The sequence below is a fragment of the Anser cygnoides genome, chromosome 9, assembly GCF_040182565.1.
Source record: "Anser cygnoides isolate HZ-2024a breed goose chromosome 9, Taihu_goose_T2T_genome, whole genome shotgun sequence".
NCBI lineage: Eukaryota > Metazoa > Chordata > Aves > Anseriformes > Anatidae > Anser > Anser cygnoides.
The window spans coordinates 17,849,419-17,871,970 of NC_089881.1; the positions used below are offsets into that span (position 1 = coordinate 17,849,419).

Consider the following 22,552-nt stretch of genomic DNA (forward strand, 5'->3'; position numbering starts at 1 on the left):
TACTTATTTTACAGGCAAAAGTGCCTGCTCCTTGCCTCATCTTGTGTCCCTGCCGTCCCGTTCGCAGATGCTGGGGGAAATGTGAGGAGCAGAGGCAAGGCTGCGTGGCAAAGAAAACCCCTCACGTCACTAAAAAAGGATGAGGTGGCTCCGAGTGGGAGCAGGGAGAAGAAAGGCCAGGGCACAGCGACACAGCTCGTTTGGCTTGTAACTCGGTCAGGATTTAATGCCGGGTAAATCTGACTGCGTACTCCTCGCTGCGTGGACCTCATCTTTCTTCCTGCGCCGTAAAGTGCTGAGCACACATCAGGGTGCTGTAAAACTAACCCAGAATAAAAAATAAGGTCTTCCAAGATGAAAGACTAATGCCTTATGCCCCGCACAGGCAGAGGTGCACTACAGGTAGGCAGTATATCTGAGAGGCTTCCCTGCCCTGCCTGCGCTTCCAAATCCTGCCCTGGCCACATGGGGAGAGGCTGGGGTTGGGTCCTCTGCCACCTTCCATTTGCTTCACTGACGCTTCGCCCTTTTGCCAAAAAAGGGAGAACAACAAAACCAAAGAGCAAAAGGCTGCAGTAAATACAGATAGCAAAGCACTGGGCAGCATCCCCGGCAGCAGCAACACGCGTCCAAGATCTCCAAATCCCAGCGCAGAAAGACGGCGCTTCTGGAAAGAGGTAGCGGGAAAGAGGAAAGTCTTCTCTGAGATCCCCGAAGCATTAATCCCAGATTTGAGCTATGAAGTAGAGCGTTGAGATGGAAAAAAGCCCAACCCTTTGCCAGTATGCTGATGTTCATGAAAAGAATAAATATCTGGAAGGAGACTGCCTGTTATTACTGGAATAACGCAATCACAAAGGAACACACCGCAAACAATTACACTGGAACTAAGAGGGATGGACGCTGGCTCTGTACGCAATTAGGCACAGCTATGAGTCAGGGAAACGAACATTTTCTAGAAACACTGCACTTCTCAGAGCAGAAACCGCCTCCTGGATGGCAGGATAAAGTTTAAAGAAAAAAAAAATAAGAAAGAAAAAAGGCAGCAGAAATCTGCAGTATCATAACAGAAATCACAGATCAATGCGTTTGCCCTAGGAAATGAACAGATACACATCAGGACTTGGCAGCTGAAGGAGTCTCCCAAACGAAGCAGAAACAGCTCAAAAGGAAAGGAACAAAAACAGAAAGAGAGAGCGAGGGGGAGAGAGAGAGAGAGGGGGAAGGCGGCGCGGGCTCCGGAGCAGACACCATCAATCTGCACGCGCGGAGCAGGAGGCAGCGGTACCTGCCTCCCGGCCGGCCAGGGCTGCACATGCGAGGAGGGAGGACAAACAGGCCTGAGAAAATACAGATGATTTGCTTCCAAGGGCCTTTTCTTGCCAAAATTTACAGGCCTGCAGTTCTCAGTTAATAGATGGAGCTCCCCTTAGAGCTTCTAATGGAAGAGGCTGAAATGAAAACCACCCGCTCCCCGCGGGAGGGGGGGGGCCAAACGCACAGCCTGCGCAAATGTGTTCTGCATCATCTCTGCCGGGACAGGGCCCGGACACCTCATCACACGCCCCGAGATAACGAGCTATGTGGAAGTGGGAATGCGGATTTTTAAATTAAAAAAGAAGAAGAAACCGCCCAGCGCAGAGGAATAATCGCCGGGAAGAGTGCAAAGGAAAGTTTCCCCTGGGCAAAGCTGCGCAGTGAGCAGGGGATGCCCTGGGCAGGGTCCATGGCCGTGCCCATGGCTGCAGCATGGCACGTGCTGCCCATCTGCAAGGGGCCACCTGGGCACGCACAGCACTTGCCCAGTGGCCACCCCAATGCACTGGAATCACCAGCTCTGTCCTGCTGGAGACCGCTCGCGGAGCTGCGTGGGCTGGCAGGCAGCAAACAGCACAGCGCCACAAACAGGGGCTCCGACAGCTATTAAACACAACAGGCAGCAAAACTCCTCAATCGATATTCTGGATGCGCGACCTAACCCTCGCCATAAATCACTCCCGATAACGCGGAGAACACAATCCTCGCAGAACCGGCAAGGTGTCGCGCAGCTCCGCGGGCAGCGCTAAATGCAAACTGTGCAATTAGCGGGGTGACGTGTTTGCAGCTCAGCTGCACGTGCCGCATGTTGTCAGCCCGACCCCAAACAGCCTGACCCCAAACAGCCCGGCAGCCTCAGCTGGCACCTCCTCTGCCTGCAGGCTTTGTGATCCTCACGGCCAGTCCCGTCCCCGGCACCGCTGGGCAGCCGAGGGAAGGGGACAGGGATGGATGGAGCAGCCCAGCGCTCAGCTTCCAGCGGACAAAGTGGCTGTAAACTTGATTTATCTGCTAAGCCACAGGCGGGTAAGCGAGCTCCTGCTTAAATAGGGATATCCAGCCCGTGCCCCAGGGAAAGTCCGGGTGTAACGCAGCAGCGAACCCGCTCGCAGCACCCGAGGGCACGCCGTACAGTAGAGAGGAGCACGCAACCCTATATACAGTACGGTGCGTGCATATTTAATGTATTTGCTTGGCAGATGGAATAACTTTGTTAACAGACTATTTAAATTCCTGAGGGGGTACCTGTAACTATTAGAAATTGATTTTATGAGCCTGTTATACAAACATCACTCTTCAAGGTCTAAAGCATATTGAAATTCTTCCTGTTCTCTCTCAAACAGATGGTGGTAGGAATTTTTCTGAACCTACTCGTATTCATAAATACTACCCTCCAATCCTTCTCGCAAGACAGAAACGATCCTAATTAGAATAGCGAGCCCTCACCATCTTTTCCTCATCACACAGTTCCCATAAAACCACTCCAGAATAGGAAGGTTTTGGCAAACCCTTCCCTAGGCGAGCAACTGCGAGTATTCCTGTACGGTTGTGTCACAATTAGAATAGTAAATAATATTTAAAAAAAGCACCCTGTGACAGATTAAAGGGCTTGGGGGACTGATTTCCAAGGAAAAAAATCGAGGAGCTCACTCTGTTGAGCTTGGCTGGGTGCAGCCGGGAGCATCGGGCTCAGGGAGCTGGGTAGGGGGCACCGGGGACTCGCACCCCTCCGGGAGCTCACTTTTGGGGTTTTGCAGCATGAGGGCAGCTTGGAGCACCTCTGGGTGCAACCTGCATGAAGCTGCTCGGTGAGGCTTCAGCCAGCAGCGAGACGCTGCTCACTGCGAGACCTTTCGGGGCTGGCAACACATTCATTTAATCCAGCAGGCAGATTTGTTGCATGATGAAATTAATTTTGTTCTCGGTGGAAGTGGAGGTAGTTGAGGGCTCCTATTCGGGGGAGAGAAACAATACGCCGTGCGATAAGGTGCCCAGCCTCGCGGTGTGAATAGCAGCTCCGCAGCTCAGATAGGCCACCGGATATTTTTTTTTTATTCTGCTGCCATTCATGAACAACCCCGAGCTCAAATACGGTCATAAAGAGCATTCACTGAATGGAAAAAAAATCATTAAAAATTGCGGTCTCTTCCTGGACAACTCAGTAACAGAAAGTGCCAGCTACATTTGTCGAGTAAATTGCTTGCAGGGAATAGTTTTACTAGCTCTAAATGGGGTGGAATTAAGCAAAGGGAAGCGAATGCCAAGCGCACAAATATTTCTGGGTGTGAGGTAGGAGGCGCGGACCAGCCCCTCCGGGGCTGTGCAGACCCCAACAAAAAGCTGCGCCCTGACCCCCGGCACATGGGCCTGCCGTGCGCCCCACGGATTTTGGGCTGCTGGGCTTCAGCTTGGCACTTCCAGGTCTCAGCAGCAGAGGGCAGGGGCTGGCCACAGAGCCAGCGACTGGGGCCACCAGGCCGGGCAAGCGGGCAGGAGAAACTGGGGGACCCTCGACAGCAGCCTTAGCTGGGTATCGCCCCGTCAGTCCCAGATTTTGCTGCATTGCTCGGCTTTTGGGTGTCACCGGGGGTGTCATTCACATGGAGAGGAGCAGAGCTTGCAGGAATGCACCATCCTTATTTATTTCAGCTAAATGAAATGACCCCAGTGGTTTCCCCCTGCCCCAATCCCTCCGACTGGGCCCGAGTCCCGGGTTAACCAGGGACACGCCGCGGCACCGGCAGCAGGCTGAGCTCTCCAACAGCTATTTGCTAAGCGCTCCGGGGAAGGCGAGGGAAGAGGGTCTCATTAAAAAAAAAAAAGAGGAAAAGCAAAAAAAAAAAAATCCTCCAATGATTTGCTCTTCCCATCTGCTCTCCTATTTGGTCAGCTCATGCAGCGGGAGCTATCGCGGGCTGAGGGCTGCCCCCCTGCTAAGCGGATGCTGTAAGGGCATTGCATAAAATCCACGCTCCGCAGAGATGTTTGGGCGACAGGGCTGTACTCCTAGCAAGGCACAGGAAAAAAAAAACAACACAACAGGGACAACAGCAAGCACCACATTCCCAGATCCACTTCTGGAAGGCTCCTGACCCCAGCACCACCAGCACCTCCAGGGCACGCCTGGGTGTGCCCAGTGAGGTACCCCAGGGACTCCCCATGCTTTGTCCGTGGGTGGAAGGCATCTGCGCAGCTCCTGGGGAGAAACCTGGCAAACAGAAGAGCCTGCCATGCCCCCGGGGTGATGGTGCATAGCAAATTACCGCAGACAGGAGGCTGTAATGCAATCCAGCAGCAGCAAAGCAAGCCAGCATCACTCCTGGCTGAGCGCACAAATGCGCCGTGCCACGGAGCAGGGAGGTGACAAACCCTCTCTGTGCGGGGGGGACACGGAGGTTCGGCAGCTCCCTGCAGGGAGGGACAGGGCAGATCAGTGCTGTCCCCATCCCACCCTGCTGTCCCTGCCGGGCTGGTGGGCACAGCCTGGTGCGAGGGCTGGGTGCGGAGGAGGCATTGCTCATTGCCTCGAGTAATTTGGGGTCTGCCCTGGCTGCCTCTCAGGGCAGCGGGGTAGCTCAGGTGGCTTTAGGTGGGGCTGAAATGGTCAGTCTGGCCCCAAAGCTCGTTTCAGCCCTGGTTGGGCAAGGATACACTGCTACAAGCTCAGCCCCACGGGCCGTCACCAGGTTCCCCCGAGCAAGGATGACTGGGGAAGACTGTGCAAAGCCAGGGTGGAAGAAAACCTGGATCCCCAAACCTCCCCAAAACCAAAAGTGGTGGCAGGGGACGCAGCATGCAGAGGGTGACCAAGATGAGAAGAGCACCCAGGCCCTTCCGCATCAGCTCTGTGGCAGGGAGAGGCAAGCATGGAGCATTTCCATCACGCCAGCACGGCAATTACAGAATCAGCCAAATGGTTAAAGAGGCTGGAGGGTTTGATTTAAATAAATAATAATAATTTAGCTTCCAAATTGCTCCCACATTGAGGTGCTTCAGGCTTTGCGCAATGCAATAAAAGCCATCTCAAAAAAAAAATAACAACAAAAAGCATACTAAAATGTTATCAGAAAAACACTACTCATTAAAATTAACAATTAAAACAAATTAGAAAGGCTCTACTGACACTGGGGGGGAGGGAGAGCATCCAAACGAGGAAAAATGCCTGGTAATTTTTAGTCACTGATAAGTAAAATAATGGTCTCATTTAGTACTGATTACCTAGAATTATTTAATTTTACTTCAAATTATTCAATTTTTGGTTGAAGTTACCTAGTAATTTTTAATTACCGATACATAATGCAATGACGAATGACTCTTATTTACCCCTGCCTGCACAGAGGAGTGCAGGAAATCAATAGGCATTCCTGGCAAATTATCCGGTGGCTGGCTGAAATGATAGCAGCCTTCCCCCATTAGCGGGAACCGCCGAGGCACCGCCGAGCACCAGGGCTGGGCACGGTGTCGGGAACACCCCGGGGTCTGCAGGGGGTGAAGGAGAGACGCCACAGAAGCTTTGGGGCAGGCTGGAAGCCCCAATCTTGAGAGGCAGCTTTGGGGGTATTTTTTGGGGAGCGATGGGATCGGGGCCGGGAGCAGACGAGCTCACCCCTCTGTGCGTAGGAAAGCAGGATTCAGGCCATTTTTAGCAAAGAGCAGGCTCTGCCACAGATTCTTGGCTGTATCATTGATTTTTCCTCCTAATGGAAACAACCTGCAGGCCTGAAAATATTTGCAAACTGCTCAGGTCAGAGGAGGGAACAGCAATAACAACACGGGCGGAGGGGAGGCTTTCCCAGGGCAAAGCCGTGCTGTGCCCCTTCCCCGACGTCTCTAGGATGTTTTCTTTTCCCCGGGCATGCTGCCGATCTTTTTGTTTGTTTTTTATCCTCAAGCAGCAGCAGCATTCCCTGGGTATTCGCCCCACGTGGACCAGCCTCATTTGTTAAAGAAATGAGGATGGAAAGGGTCAGAGGAAGAGGAAGCGACGCGGGGGCAGCAGGATGAGCGCCCCCGGCTCCGTCCTTAACCTGTGCGTGGCTCTGAACGACCAAAACTCACCCCCTCACCTGCTGGAGAGCTGCCACGGCTTTTGTCAGAGCCAGGGCTGCTCCATCAGCATGCGGGGAGGCAGGGCCATAGCTCAAAGTGGTCTTGATAAAGCGGTGATGGAGCCAGGAAAAACAGGAGAGCGTTCGACAGCACCAGCACGCCTCAAACCAGCAAACACTGCGGGCGGGGGGATGCCTAAATAAATACAGGGGAAAGCTGGCGAGGTGGCTGCTCGCAGAGCAGGGCCTGGGGTTGTAATGAACACAGGCTGGATGCGAGGCAGGAGCGCTGCACTGCAGCAGAAAAAAATAAGATTAAAAAAGGAGCATTGTTCTGAGATAAAAAGAGCGTCTCGCCTCCAGCGCCCTCCCCAGCCCCGCTGCGGTCTCGGCGTGGAAGATGCCCAGCTCTGGGCACCGGCGTGTGGCGAAGGTGGGAAATAAACAACGAGAGCACAGCCAAGGATGGGGAGATGTGCCAGAGGTCTGGCAAACCCGATCCGTTGGGAGAGGCTGAGGGCACTCAGCTGCTGCAGGAGGAGGGAGGCGTCTGCTCCCAGCGGGAAACAACGGGCTGGAGCTGCGCTGAGCAAAACCCCAGCTTTGGTGCAAGGAAAGGCTCAGCATAACAAATCCCTGGTTGAGAAGCCTGGTTTCCATCCCAGGGGGCTGTGAAAGCTCCAGCAAACACCCACCAGGGGCAGCTGGGACCAGGCCGAAGCCCCAGGAGCCACCGCCACTCTGCGCAGAGCTGGGGAGGGGATGGGGAGCGTCCCCTCGCCCATCCCCAAAGCTTCGGTCACATCAGCACCCACTTGCCCTGCCCATCGCACCCAGGAGAGCTCAGCCACGTGGCAGAGCCGAGGGTTGTCAGCGGCTGATTTTTCCTTCTTTTCATTATTTAAATGAAAGGAACAACTGTGAATCACGTGGTAAAAATCCCTAGCTCTCCTCTCTGGCTTGCAGATAGGAGTCCCACAATTGTTCCTGTTGGAAATTCAATTCCCATCCATGCATGGGCAGGAAAGGATTGGGGTCTGTGCCAAAACACGTTAATCCCAACCAACACTTCCCTGAGCCCCTGTGCTCTCCCCTGGCCACCCTGGTGCCCACCAAGGGCCTGGCTCAGGCTCACCCCACACCCACGACATGTGCCACCTCCACGTGGCTGGGACGTGCCTCCTGCCTCCTTCCCCGCACTGCACGGCCTCACCACACACAGCACGGTGTTCAGAGGTGGCCAGGCCACCAAACTGCCCTTGGGTGCACGATGGAGAGGCCAGGGAGCCCTGCGCCAGACTGAGTCAATGCAGCAGCTCCTGTCCCGTGGGGTTCAGGCGCCTTACTGCAACAGAGGTGCTGGAGAGATTTTGAGCCATCAGGATTTTTTTTTTTTTTTAAGGAGCCTGGAGACAAAGCTGGATAAAAAGGAGGAAGGCAGAGGCATTACCCACATGGTTTTATCTGATCTGGCACCAAAACCTGCTATTGCCTCCACTTCCCTGTCTTGAGGAGGATTTTTTTTTTTTTTAAATGTACACAGTTACAAATCACTCCTTCCAGTCTAAGTGTCAAATTAAATCAAGACAAACGCTCCCCTGTTCCACACTTCCTCCAGCCCTCGGCTGTGCCCTGCGGCCCTTTCCCAAACGCCCACCTCCCACCGCCTGGCGCAGCCCCAAGCCCTTGCCCCGGGGGCCACCTTCAGCCTCAGCTCCCCATCCCCGCTGCACGCCGCCCTGCGAGCCCTCTTCCCAGCAAGGAAGTCAAGGACTTTTTGCACAAGGAGGCTCACTGTCAAGCTACTGAAGCTCATCACTAGAAGACACCAGGCAAAGCTGAAGCTTCCCTCGGCACCCAGCTGGCTCCGCATCAGGGCTGGATGCTCACGGGTGCAGCGGCACGCGGGGATGCTTTGTGGCCACGGCTGAATCCGAAGGCAGAAAACGGGTGAGAAACTCATTTTTACACCAACCCGTGATTAATGTGTGGAACTCATCGCCGTAAGATACGGCGAGGCAGAGAGTTTTGTAAGATTTTAAAGAAGATCCGACGTTTATGTGGCTAATAAAAGTTTCTGCAGCTCCATGAGTCAAGGTAGATAAAAGGAAGATGCCTAGAGGGGAGATAAGGCCATGTGCTTCGGAGCATGAGCTAATGACTAATAGCAAAAGACAAAGAAGAAAGCACCCCTGGGAGGCTGGGTTTTTCCTGTGTACCAGGTGTTTGCTTGTACCTTCTCTGAAGGTCCTGGCACATGTTACTGCAAGATAGGATCCGTGATGAGCTGCATCCCATGCTCGCCTCGGGACAGCAACTCCCCTCCTCCTAAATTTCTACGTGTTGTTTTGGTTTTAAATTAGACCCAGATCTCTTAAAGCCCCAAGAAGCCTTTATCATTAATCCTCCTGACACACGGCCTGACCACATGCACTGGAAAGCATTGCTTGGGGCTGGCCGGGCTCCAGGAAGAGGGGACCAGGCGCTGACTCCTGGGGCCCCCACAGATGCTGACGCTGCAGGTTATTACACATATCAACAGTGCCCGCTCCGGCCACCCTCAGCCCAGCACCTCGTTGCATGGAAAACCCTTGTCTGAGCAAGAGCACAGGATTTCCCTCGCAGCCCCGCATCCTGCTACGTGCAGCACTGCTGCCGCACCACCAGGCACGCTGCTTCTCCCCCTCCTCCTTTGAAGCCCCCTGCGTTTGCAGGCAGACATGTGGAGCTGTTGTTGGCCGCCTGCCTGCGTGCGTTTCATGCCTCGCTCTCACATCCCTTACCTTTGCAGAGTTTACATGATCTCAGCCTAGTCCTCCCCCAGCTTGTCTGCAGGCTCTGTCCTGCCTCTCCAGCGCACAGAGCTCCCTTTGTACATCCTCCAAGGCACTCAGGTCAGGGCAAGACCTTTCCCTCCATCCAACCACCAGCTCTAGGGCTGTTTACACCGACCAGGAGCCTCACCTTGATGCTTGAGGACCCTCAGCTGCGAGGTGGACATCATTGCTGCTGATCACTCCCATTTGAGCTCATAAACACCCCCTCCCAGGCCTGTTCCTCTCCAAAAACATCAAGCAACCGCTGTGTTTCCCCAGCTTGAGCTATAAGGAACCTACTGGGCCTTTCCGTTCCCATGCCTAAACCCTCACCCACCCCAGCTGCAGCACCCAGCTTGCACATCCCCATCCTCCAGGGAGGACCACCTCCTCCCTGCCTCCCCCCCAGGGCAGGAGGCGAGCGTGGCCACGCCGCTGCTCACCCACCTGCAGCGCCCTGACCCCGCGCTCCCCGCTGCTCGTCAGTGCCTCTCCCGGTGACATCCGTCATCTTCTGACAGAGCTTCAGCCTCCCTAATTTGAGGCCAGGAGATCTCCAAGGAAAAAATTGCTTGCTCTTGTAATTGCACGTTTACACGGCAGCCCCGGCCGGGGCGTGCGCACCCCAGGAGCGGGGAGCTGAGCACCCAGCCTCGGAGGCCCCCAGCTCAGGATTTGCTCCCTGCAATCAGCTGAGCAGCCCTGACATTGCCTGGCTGAAGGCTACGAGCACAAAAAAAAAGACTGAGACCCCCAAATAACTCCTTTACCTGATGCTGCCCACACCCAGAGCCACTGGAAAGACCCGAGCTGGCCGTGCCTGGTCCTTAAAAAGGCTCAGCTGGGGCTGGGGGGGGGGGACACAGCTGGGGGCTGAGGGGCTGGTGAGCACCAGGGCAGCTGGGCGGCCTCTAACCACAGGTGTTTGCAGTGAGCAAAATCCTGATAGAGCAGGAAGATCCATGGGTATTGCTTTGGGGTTTATTATAAAGCTCTTCTCTCCCTCCTGATCTCTTAAAAAAAAAAAAAAACACACACCACCAACAACAAAAAAAAACCTCAACATTTTGCTTCAAAGGCCACTCTGTGGGACCTCTGGGCACCCCACTCGTGGTCCCGTGCACGGCCGTGGCCTTGCTGCCCTCTTCGGGGCATCTCCAAGCCCTCCCAGCTGGTGCCGCGGCCCCTCGCGGGGCACGGGCTGGGGGAGGAAAGCCAGGAGGTGAGCTGGGGAGGCCTTTCCACAGCACGATCCAGGAATTAAAAAAGCCAAAGAGATTTTACGTATTAAGGTTACAACCCTTGAGTGAAACATTAAAGACTATTTACTTGAGAGGCTGCGGGTGTTATCCTGGGAAGTTTTCCCCTCCGCAGATGCTCGGTGCAGCAGCAGTAGGACCGTGGGACTGTCCCCAGCGTGTCCCTGCCGTGGTGGTGAATTACAGAGCGTGGTGAGGGCCAGGAGGAAACCTCCAGGTGCATCTTTGGCTCTACATGCCATGGTCCTGATGGCTGTTGTCACCAGCCAGCGTGGCACCGCCCAACCCATCCCTCCTCCCCATGGCATCTCTCCTGTGGGTGACCCTCAAAGAAGCTGGGGGAATTAGGAATTAATGGAGAAAAATACATCACCTAATCAAAAAATGATATAATCAGGCATGCTCCCTGTGAGCCCAGGAACCTGACGGGCTTTAAATCCTCACGTTTAGCTCCCGATCATGGGGAGCAGTTCCCACTCTGCTATGGAGATAGCTCTGCTCCTCTGCTGGGGGGATCTGCGTGGTTTTTCCTGGATGGGCAACAAGCCCAAGAAACCCCAGGAACCCCAAGCCTCACATCTCTGCAGCATCCCCCCTCTGCCACCCCCGGACCCAGCCCCAGCCTGGCTGGGGTACGGATGGAGGAAGATGGTCCCAGTTTGCAGGGGCCACCCTGCGGTTTCCCCCATCCCAGGCAGCACACCCAGATCTCCCACTCAGTACATTGATTGGGAGGAACTGGAAAACCCAGGCTCTGGGTCAGCAGATTTTTGCTGGGAAAAAAATAAAAAAATAAAAAAAATAAAAAAGAGATGGTTTGGCTGGCTCTAGATGTGCTTCCTGCTGCGAGAAACTCCGAGAAACCCCAGTGGGGCTCGAGGAGCTGTTCTGCACCAATTTTCAGATTGCTCTTCTCCATCCAGGGCTCTTCCCTTTCCACACTGGTTCCCGTTGCCATCCATCCGTGTCAGTGGTGAGGTGGGTATCGCCGGTCCCGCTACGCACTGCAGACCTGGTGACGTCTCCTGTGGTTTCCAAAGTTACGACCACCTGAAATTGTGTTTAGATGAGAATAGCAGCTTTCATTAATGTGTAACACATCCCCTGTGTGCCCAGAAAGCTCAGAAAGCAGAAGAAAAATTAAAAGCCATAATGTATTTTTTATTCTTATTGATTTTTAAGCCTATCTCATTTTGGGGACCTGGCTCGTAATTTTTGAGCACTTGTGGGATAGTGTAAGTTCCCGTGGCCTCACCGTAGGATTGTACAAAGACTTTTCCCCGTGTTTTATTTTTCAGTAACCTTGATAGCTAAACCCAGTCTCATGGAGAAGCGATTTTAATACTCAGGCTGACAAAAATAATTACTTTTCAGCATCATGGGGCAAACCATCTGATGGGGCCACAGAAAACTCCCTGTCGCCGGAGCCAGCGCGGGCAGGCTGCTCGGGACAGCTCTCCACCAGTGCCCAACCCCAAATCTTTTCCTTTTTGGCATCATTTATTGGCACCTCCCTGTATTAAATGGGTGGGAAGGCTGGGGGCCCCAGGATTCAAGGACATCCCCTGCTGTGGTGCTGTGGCTCGGCCAGCTGTGCAGGTGAGGGCGCAGGACCGGGGCACTCGCCGTCAGCTCCACGTGCACACCCTGGCTTGGGGAGCCGTGCTTTAATCAAGGCTTCGGGATCCTTCCTTCGGCTGCCCGGGGCGGGGGGGATTTTAACTCTAAACACATTAGCGTGCAAGATTGAAAGGTAAGGCGTCCTCCCGGGGCCGCCGAACAATGGAAAGGAGCCTGGCTTTCATTTGCACAAAGCACGCAGTGGGAATTTCCCTAATCAAATAAAAAGAAAATGAAAAACTCTCTCTCTCCAAAAGTTTAATTCTCTTAATTACATTAATTGGAGAAACGCAGGATCCTCCTTTGTGCGCGTTTCTTCTCTGCGGAGGAGGGGAGGCTGCAGGAAAGGGGCTTTTGGGGGCCATCCCACACCCGCCAGCAGCATCGGGTGGGGACAGCCTGCTAAGGTCAGATGGGGACCGGCATGGGGATGGAGAAGGCACAGCGGTGACGCCCCGTGCTTGTCCTCGCCACAAAAAAAAAAGCACAGGGAAGTAATGCCTCCTCCACCTGGGGCTTGCCCCGCGCGACCCCTGTGCCGTCAGGCGACCCGCTCACGCCTGGAAAATGTAACGGGGAGTTTCTGCAGCCGCCGCCTGCTCCAGATTCCCATCAGGTGTCGGAAGCGAGAAGCAAAGCAGACCAAGCTGCAGAGCGATCCCCCTCGCCCGCCGCCTGCTCGGGGCATTGCGGTGGCTGGGGGGCGGCACGTGGCGCCGGTGGGGCGGGCAGCGGGGCTGCCCCGTGGGCTGGGGTCCCCCAGCACCCCAGGGTAACCCCCCCCTGCCCCTCCAGGTGCTGCCCACCTGCGCGGCCCCAATTAGCACGCGGGCTCGTTTAACGCCTCTGCGGGGAGAGCGGGGAGGTGACATCATGGAGAGTGGTGGCGGGGACGGGGGGGCTGCTTCCGTCCTGCTCCGCACCCCCGGACGGGACCCCCCGGCCCCCCGGTTCAACCCCACTGGTTTAACCCCTTTGCTGCCAGGGAGCAGCTGCAGAACCGTCCTCTGCGGGGTTGGAGATGGGCGCTGCCCAGCCCCACCGCTGGCCACAGAGAGCCAAGCAGGGATGCTCATGAGGTGCCTTCACCGGGGGGACCAGCTCCCTGCGGCGGGGAGAGGATGAGCAGCAGCAGCACGAACACATCCTGCGTAAATACAACCCTGCAAATGCTTATCTGCCAGCCCTGCTTGGAAACCAGTGCCTTCAGACATCTGAGGGGGGGGTTTGAACTTGCCCCTACACCAGGCTGAAGCTAAAAAGCAGCCAGCCCCCCGCCCTGCCGCTCCAATTCCACAAAGAATTAATTAATAAAGGAGAAGCACTCGTGGCTCTGAAAGGTGCCTTCCGTGACGGGTCGCAGCCCGGGTTCTGGGCAGGTTTCTCAGGCACCCAAAGAACCCCACAGGGGGTCAACGTTTGGGTGAGCTGGAGAAGCCGAGCTCGGTGTGGGTGCAGCATCCCCTGCCACTGCCAGCTCCGCAGAGGTCGGCCAGGGGCCCTCTCCTCGCTGACACCGCAGCAGGAAAGGTGACGCTCTCTCTGTATTTAATGCATAATGGGAAAAATCTGTGTTCGCTGTACACTCACTAAAAAAAAAAATAAATGTATGCAGAAGAAAGAAAATGGACACGGCCAGAACATTTGGCTGGATGTTTTCATTTGGTTACAAAAAAAAAAAAAAGAGGGAAAAGGAAAGAGCCACCTTTTCAGGGGGCTCATGTCTGGAAAATTGTAGCCCAAATGACATAAGTTATGAGCAATTGAAAATTGGGATTAGAAAGGAACAGAGCATGAAACCTCAAGTATGAGCCTCAGCACCCTGCCGCAGCCCCGCGGTGCTGCCCAGACCCCGGGGGGAGGTCGGCAGCGGGAGGCTCCCTCCCTGCAGGGGGAGTCCAGGGGGTCCTCCAGGGCATCCTCCCTGCTTTTGGGAGCAGCAAGGAGCTGCTGTAAGGAGGCACAGGTGGCATGCTGCACCGTCCTGCACCCAAATCCTTCCCCTCCTTTTCTCTTTGCCCGTCTCAGGGCAGGGCTGAAGGCACGGCTCACGTGGAGCCAGGCGCGTTGAACTCTTTTTGTTCCGCCCTGGTTTAGCTCAGCCGGGGCAGCTTGCTGCCAGAAGTCTCCTAAGTGAATTTACTCCTGGCTTGCAGTGGGCTGATCCGTGCCAAGAAATGCACAGGTGCAAATTAAATCAATATACCTGGCTCTCGGTCGATGGGAGGGTCTCTGTGGAAGGGTTTGCACGGCTCTCACCAGATTGGGGCTTTAAAGCCAGCCGAAGCCGGAGCGCTGCGACTTCCGCTGCAAGCACGCCGCGCGGCCGCGGGGCTTTCCCAGGCCAGCGCAGCTGCAGCCTCCTCTTAATGAGGGCCAAGGACACGGCGTGCAGCAGGGGAGCACTTGGTGCCTGGCTCCCCGGGGGACAGGGACATGTCCCAAGCACCGGCAGCTCGCAGGGTCCCCTGCCTCCCACGCCCAGCTCTGCACACGAGGTCTCCATCTGGTCCGGGTCGCGGCACCTGCGATCCGACCCCAGTGCAAAGCTGACCCAGCGGCACCAGGGAGCAGGAAAGTGCTCCTTTATGTGGGCAGGATGCGGCCGATCTGCCCCAGCTCTGTGCTCAAGACCAGGCTGGTCCAGGTGGCCAGCGTTAGGTGAGGCTTGGGTGGGAAGGTGCGGCCGGCCCCGTGCCCCCTGCTCCTGGCTCCTTCCTTCTGCTGCCACCCATGTCCTTCACATGCTTGGTTGTAATTCACTTTTTTTTTTTTTTTTTCCTGCACAGAGGAGAACGGCAAGAGCCCAGCAGGCTCCTTGCAAGCCCAATGGCAGAAGGTCATTGCAAGCCCCCAAAATGAGCACCCAAACAAGCCCCCAAAACGTTGGGCAGTTTGGTGCTTCCACAGAGCAGTGCTGGGGTGCGCTGGCACAGCTTTGCCCTGGGGCGCTCAGCTGAACAGGACCCCATGGGGGTCCTGGGCACGGAGTGGGGAGATGCCCTGTGTCGGGGGAGCGTGCAGAGACCTCCGCTGGGAAGCAGCTCTTGGGCCGGGAGTCAATGAACCCAGCCACGGCCTCTCCACTGTTCATTTTATTGTTATCTGTGTTATTTACAGCCGCCCAGGCGGCGCCGGGATGGGACATTGCACCACCCAGGCAGAGCTGCACATCCCAGCACCGTCCCTGGCCGGGCAGCTTTGGAGGCATACACACCAGAAACCCCCTCACGAGCACGGGGAGAAGGGCAGGATCGGTGGTGTTATTTTACTTAATTTATAACTAAATGCCCCCAGAAGAGTTTAGCCCTTATTACCGAGATGTAATGGCCTATTAAGGGAGCAACATTCCCTGGAAAGCCGCCCGGTGTCAGTGACTCCTTGCGGAGATAAGGACTTAATAATCACACGTGGAGCTATTTGGGGTGAGGACGCACGGAAACACGCAGCCTGCCCACGTCTGCAGCCCCGCAGGAAGCAGCAGCGGCGTTCCCGACAACGGGAAGCCGGGCTGGGGGCTCTGCCGATGGAGGGGGAACCCCCCGTGCTTGTAAATCCCTAATTCCTCGCTAAACGCTTCGTAACAACAACACATGGAAAGTGCTGTCAGAAACCCCTCATTTTCTTTTACAGTAAAGTCATGTCCCGGGGCCAAAGAAAGGAACAACAACAACAAAATTGCTCAATCACGGCTCAAAGCACCAATCTTCAGCATCTTTGCAGGTTCTTCGACCTGTTTTCCCACAGTCCTTGGGGCAGGGCGGAGAGCTCGAGCCCTGTGTGTCTCCTACCATTGCAATCAATTAATTTCAAATGGTGTTTTCAGAAAAAGAGGTCCCTCCTCCCACCCCCATTCCTCGGTGCATCATTCCTAAGTGCGATGGGCTCCTTTGCTTCCGAGTTTGTTATTGAACAGGGAACATTTTCTCAGCAAAAAGTAAGGCTGAGCGATAAGGACCATGCAGGAACTGATAGAGACTTTGCAGATCGAATATGATGTTGTTTATTTGACTATGATGTATATTTAAAGGTCTCAGTTACAATTGGCCCCAGGCAATCTCTAATGAGCTGCAGCTGCCTGGACTCTCATTAGCTTTAATGACATCTTCTCAGTACATTTTTCTTGGGGTAAGACCTTGTCCTTTCTATGGTTGCGCGCACACTAAAACCAAGAGACATCTCACCCTAAAAGGGCAGCCAACTCAAAACAGTGGAGCAATGATAAATGATGCAAGTGCCCAGAAGAGACAAACCTTTCCTGGAAGAGTCATTGTTTATTTAAGGCAAACTAAATGTAATTTACTTTGGCACGCCTTAGAATTAGTCTGGGAGGTATTTGCGTAGAGGCTCAAAAAATAGGTAACAAAGTCGCCGTGTGTGTTAGGCAAAGATCAATTTGCAATTTCCCTGATTTTTTGCCATCCGTCTTACTCAATGGGCAATGATCCGCGCTGCTGAGACCCACTGCCCTCCGTGCAGAGAGAGCAGAGCAGCGGGGAGATCGGTCAGAGCAGGGCTGGTGGCACAGCCAGGAGCACCAGCGGCAGCACCGCCAGCACCGCCGCGCTCAGCGCCCCGGCACGGGCAGCACGCCCTCGGGGCTGGTGCCTCTGGTCCCTGCCCTGCTGTGCTGAGCGCCCTCCTTGTTTTTTTGCTCAGCGGATGTCTTCTGGGGCTCTGCCCCTACCGGAGCAGAGGCCTTATCCTGCCTCCATCTCTTCTTCTGAGAATTGAGGGAGCAGTCATTAATCATCCGAGCCGTCCCCTCCGTGGGCGCACAATGGCCTTCTTTATCCCGCGCTTCGACAGCCCTGACATGTACAATAACAATCAGGCTTGACGCATCTGTATTGCACCAAAGAGACTGGCTGAAAAGGTTCCTCTGCAACATTTCGGGTCATAGTTAAAATATATTGGTTTATTGTGAGGCGAGCGGTGCAGATCATGTGGGAGATGCGTGCTGGTTTCCAGGTAGCGGTGCGGTGTCTCAAAGCATCCTTCCCGCTGCGCTGCCACCCTGGCTCCTCCAGGCACGGAGCTTGCTGGGTGGGAAGGTGACGTGTGCTTTCACAGGGTGAGTTTCCATCGTGACTATTTTCTCAGAGACTCTTTCCAGTGGGGAACTTTGGCTCTTCCTTACTGAGACGCCCAGAGCGTCCCAAAATGAGTACTGCTGACAGCACGCGGTGGGCGGCAAGGCACCACCCCTCCTACGCCAAAACACCCGACAGAGATCAGAGTGAATTTGTATCTCCAGACTGATATCTCAAACCAGTCCTGCAGCCACAGCCAGCCAGGGATTTCGCCCTCTTCGGTGAAGCATAATGGAAATTTGCCCGCACGCTCCCAGCTGCGGACTTCTCGGGCGCGAGGACGGTTTGCAGGAGGGCAGCCCGACCCCGCGGCCGCTGCCGCAGATGTGCACCAAATGTCTGCGCTGCCCATGTGGAAGCGGTGGGAGAGGAAAAGCCCAGGGCAGCATCCCTTGGGGAGCAGAGGGGAAGGGGGACTCCGAGGAGAGCAGAAACGCAGGCTGGAAAGGCAGGGAGCCGCTTCACCCGTCCTTAGCAAGTTTAAAGCTGGGTTAGGAATTTCTAGGCCCTCCTTAAATTCCTGGGCTCCAAAACGCCCCTGAACTAGCAGAGGTATTTCTGGACAAGTTGCAGGAGCTACCAAATAACCAGGGAGCACTAAAAAAATAAAGAAAGGAGGGGGATGGGGGAAATAAAAACAGGAAGCAGGTGGGGTTTGCTTTTCCCTTTTTCTCCCCTCATTGTTTCACTGCTTCTTGCAGGGGAAAGCTGTGTCTCCAAAGCTCAGCTTGAAAAGTTCGCAATGAAATAAAAAAACAACTGAGTTCACAAGCCCTGGGGGTCAGGAAGGGGTGCGGGTGGGCCAGCGGGGCATTGCCCAGCTGCCTGGGGCTGAAACCCAAATGGGCTTCGTCCTGCCCCAGCTCTGCCCTAAAAACATCACCCAAATCCCAAACCCCAGCCTGGCCTGCAGGGGAGCGATGGAGCATCTCCAGCTCTTCTCCCATTGTCCAGCACTGCGAAGCTGTCCCACGGCTGGACACAGTGTGCCCAGCACCAAGCAGACTGCGCCGAGGCCGACGTGCACGCCTTGCCCTTTTGCTCTGCTCCAGGATCCTGTCCAGGATCCCGCGTTTCTGAAACATATCCTTGCTGCTGGCTGTCTGCCCTGGATTTTATACATATATATTCATATATATTCTTTCTTTTTAATTTTCTGACATTTCTAAGAAGCAATGCAGGAAAAAAAGATGATTTTTTTTTTCCTCCCTGTTCACAGCACACAAAGAACTGGCGAGCACGCGGGCCCCAGCAGCTTGCCCTGGAAGCCGCGCCGCGCCGCGCTGATGGCAGCCGTTCAGGAGGGCTGCCTGGTGTTGCGAGACGTGTGCTGGGTGGTATCAGCCCCTTGGCAGCTCCGGCAGGAAAAGCAGCTTTTCCCTCTGACATAAAGCGTGATCAAATCCAAACCTTTGTTATCTCCCCCCGGCCTCCCCTCCACGGAGGAGCCAGGGGATGCGGGCGCTTTCGGGGGGCGCGGGCGACGCCGCTGGCTGCGGGCTGAGCTCCGACACATGCTTTCCATTTGGCCAGTTTTTGGTGCGGCGGTTTGATGTGCAATTAGGACGGGGTGAATTATTAGTTATAAATTTAGCCCCTTCTTCCTCCCCCACGTGTGAATTAGCTCTGATTTCCTTTCCGCGTTTCCATCGCTTGCAAATGTTGGCGGGGGTGAGCGGGTTTCGGGCTGCTCCCCCTGGCCACGTGGCATTGCCTTGCCGTGCCAAACGGGGACAGCATTTTAAACACGGGGGACAGCTTTTTAAGCACGGGACAGCACACGACAAGGAGTGGGCAGAGGGGAGGAAGGTGGCTGAGGCAGAGCCATGCCGGCACCAGTCTGGGGGCTGTGAGCTCCTTCCCCCCACTGTTAGCTGGGATATTTCAGCTGGTGGGGACTCACGCCTGCACGAGCCCATTCCTCCAGGTTGTCTTCCCCAATCCTTCCCCAAACACAGCTCACGCTGCTGCAGAACGTACAGCCTGGGCTCCGGCCCCAGGCCTTTCATTGTTTCCAAGGTCATTCGCTCTGCAGCAGGGCTGAAAAGCAGAATTGCCTTTCTTTCACTGTTTATGTCTACCAGATACACGCTGCTCGCTTTTTTTCATTTGGATCCATTTTCTGTGCTGTCCTGAGAGAAAGGAGCAAAGCAATTTTCTATTTACTGCAAAATTCCAAATGAGCAATTTTGAGGATCTGGAGATTGTCAGGGAGAGGTTACTGGACTGTGTACACGGAGGAGGAGGAGAGCAGAAGTGATAGGAGAAGCGCACGGAGCAGGAGCAGCGATGGCTAAAGCTTTTGCAGCCCCATCGCTGTCTCAAGAAACCTTTGCCTTAAACACCCAAGACTGGTAACTATTACGGGATGTGTGAGTAATTCCTAGATAATTTTTTAAGTATTTGGAAAAAAACAATGCATAATGAAAACATTACGCTATTGTCGTGATGCTGACACTCTTGGCCAGATCCTCGGCTGCTGTGAATCACGGCCTCTCCTTTGACTCGAGCAGAATTACGCCTTATTTGTCCCAGCTGAGGATGAAATGCGGCGGCCAGCCCGCGCACCGCCTTTGCCTGGCGGGTCGGAGCGTTGTTTTGCTGGGAGGGCTGGGCGGTGCGGCCGTGCTCTGCCCCTGGCCGTGCTCTGCAAGGCAGACAGAGCCGGGAGGGGAGCCCCGATCCTGGCTGCCCAGGGTCCGAGCCCATTGTGCCGGGCTTGGCGCAGCTCCCCCGGGGCAGCCACGGTGCCGGCCCTTGAGGCCGGTGCACGGCGCTGAGCGGGGAAGCAGCCGGCCGGTGGGAGGGAGGTAAACAATAACTGGTTAGCAGTTTGCGCACATAGATTAATTTCTATATGTTTTTTTAGAACTGAGAATAATTTATTGTAATTACTGTTGGCTGAGTTTTGTTTGAAGAAGGCAGTGCCGTTTAAAAGGATTTTTGAAAGGCATTGAATTGGGAGGCAATTATTTAAAAAAAAAAATGTTTAAGGATTATAAAAGTAATTACTGCCCTCAAGCCAGGATGTCTAATTATGTTAAACTGTGGCTTAAGACAGCACAACTTTCAGTCTCTTCCTTGGGTGGCTGGCGCTGCAGCAGCGCGCACATGGTGCGGCTGGGGCTGGGCTGCGCGGCCGCGGCAGGAGCAGGGACATCCCCGCGTCACCTCGGCAGCCACCCGTCCTTCAGAGAGACGCAGGGGATGAGCATGGGGCCACAGGGAAGCAGGGGAAATAGGGGAGAAAGGGGAAAATCAGGGGGGCAATTGAACCAAGGGACCGGGGGGTAGTTGCTTGTACCCCCCCCATCACCGCAGCCTTGGGCACGATCTGGCCTGCCGCCTGCGGGGAGGAGCTGGCTCCTGCTTTGGGGAAAGGGCACGACGACCCCTCCAGGGCCTCTTCCTGCCCTGGTTTTCTCTGTTTTCCTATGGGAGCCCTTCACGAGCAGCAAGAGAGAAGTATGTGTTTATTTTTCGAGCTTGCCTTTTGACTCCAGCTCCCCTCTGTTCTTCTGCCAACGTGTGAGAAACAAGTTCAGGTTTAAAAGGCAACCTGAAATGTGCGTGCAGGCACAAAACTGTTTTATTTTTATAACGCCGTGATTTATGGGCCAGCTTGGGGCAGGGGCGGGGGGGATTTCCCTCGTGATTTGGGATCGTTTGAAGGCTGCCCATCGCGAGACAAGCAGCCAGCATCCTCCGTGCCAGCGCAGGGGCAGGAGGGTGGCGCAGCAGCGGCACAAGCGGCAGAGCGCGATGTCTCCGGTGGGCTGACATGGACAGAGGCCGGCCAGCCGTGCCTTGCTCTTACAGAAATCAGCCCCCTCCTCAGAGCCACCCCTTCCAGCACCCAGCCCTCAGAGCATGGGGGATGCGGTGCAGATGTCGGCGTGGCATCACACGGCTGATCACACATTTCAATTTTGAGTGCATGTTACGGGGCTGATCCCGCTCACCCCACGCTCCCCTTCTCCGCCAGGCAGGCAGGGGCTGGGGACGCTCCTCCTCCAGCACATCTCAAACCAAATTCACCCCATTTAACCCAAACTACCGGGCGCAATGACCCAGCAAAGGCTGTTCTCCGGGGAGAGCAGCAGGCAAAGCAGGCAGAAGGCTGTGTCCCGCACAGCTCTGGCAGGCAGGATGCGTGCTCAGCCTGCGCTAATCGGGAGGGCTCAGGTGCCAGCAGCGGCTGCAGGCTCGGGAACTTCACAGAGCTGAGGGCTTAGCAAGGACCAGGGAGAGTGAAGAGGCACGGAGACACCGCGAGGATGAGGAATGCATTGAGAGCCAGCAGAAAATGTCTGCTTTCTGGGAAGCAAGTGCACAGCTCGGGCAAGAGAGCAAATGAGGAGCAGCAGGGCAGTACCTGGCATCCCGCGGGGCTGCCAGTGTCAGCACTGTCTTTATCCTTTATCTCTGATCCGCCGCGCTAGGTAGGGCAGGGGCAAGCTCAGTCCCGGCATGGGATTGTCTTCAAGCACACAAAATTGTTTATCGTTATTATTATTATTACTTGCACTATTACTATCATTTTTCAGTCCAGCTGCCTGGTGTCTTTGGGTGATTTTCACCTTGCAGCCTGTCGGAAGGACTGGAGTGTTTTTGTTTTTTTTTTTCCTCCAAGGCACACATGGAAGCTGTTCTTGGTGGTTTGGGTCTTTTGTGTTCTGCGGATTATAAAAGGTCTCTCCTGTAAGGAGTCTGGAAAAGGAAGAGCACTAATTATTATTAACTCTGCCAAAGCCAATAATATCCTTGGGTAATTATCGGTTTACCCAATTTTCCTGCAAGCCTACTGTGTAAATACTTCATTGTGAAGAGGCTATTATTTCCTCCCCGCTCCACCTAGCCGTGGCACTGATGATGGTTTCAGGCTGCTCCCTGCCATCGGGGCGGTGAATTTTGGCAGGCGCTGGCTGCTGATCGGCCATCCCAGCCGCAACCAGGAAAGAGCTGATGGCCCCCAACCCCCCCCCCCCAGCCCAGCCCCGAGCTGGGGACCCACAGCCACCTCCTGCCTGGTGGCACACGCGTTTTGGGGGCTGTGAGAGTGATCGGGCTGGCAGCGCTGGTGGCCCGGTGGCTGAGGTTGACGCCGAGTGCTGCTCCCCTGCTGCCAGCAGGTGTGGTGGCGAGGACGCGTGCCGTGCCGTCGGGCAGCCCGGCCGCTCTGCCTTTCATCGCCCCTCGTTTGTTTGGATTAGAGGCAGCTCTCTCGTGAATCCTTTGTTCGCTGTTTGTTATTCCACATGCACCGAGCGCTGCGCGTTCATCTTTATTAGCTCTAATTGCTTCCCCGATCTAATGGGATCTCGCTACTCGCATACAATTGAAAGGAAATGTATTCATTAAAACAATTCTCCTCCTAACTGTTGTTCAGCGCCTGTGCT

The 22,552-nt window shown here is 55.0% G+C and overlaps 1 protein-coding gene across 2 annotated transcripts in view; it reads right to left on the reverse strand.

Moving 5' to 3' along the window:
• The window catches only part of SENP5 (SUMO specific peptidase 5), a 114,654-nt gene that overhangs the window by 46,207 nt on the left and 45,895 nt on the right, over positions 1 to 22,552 (reverse strand). For both annotated transcript variants that reach the window (XR_010833700.1, XR_010833699.1), the window contains exon 10: positions 9,330 to 11,490. The gene's annotated coding sequence lies outside the window, so the exon portion shown is untranslated. The remainder of the gene's footprint in view (positions 1 to 9,329; positions 11,491 to 22,552) is intronic.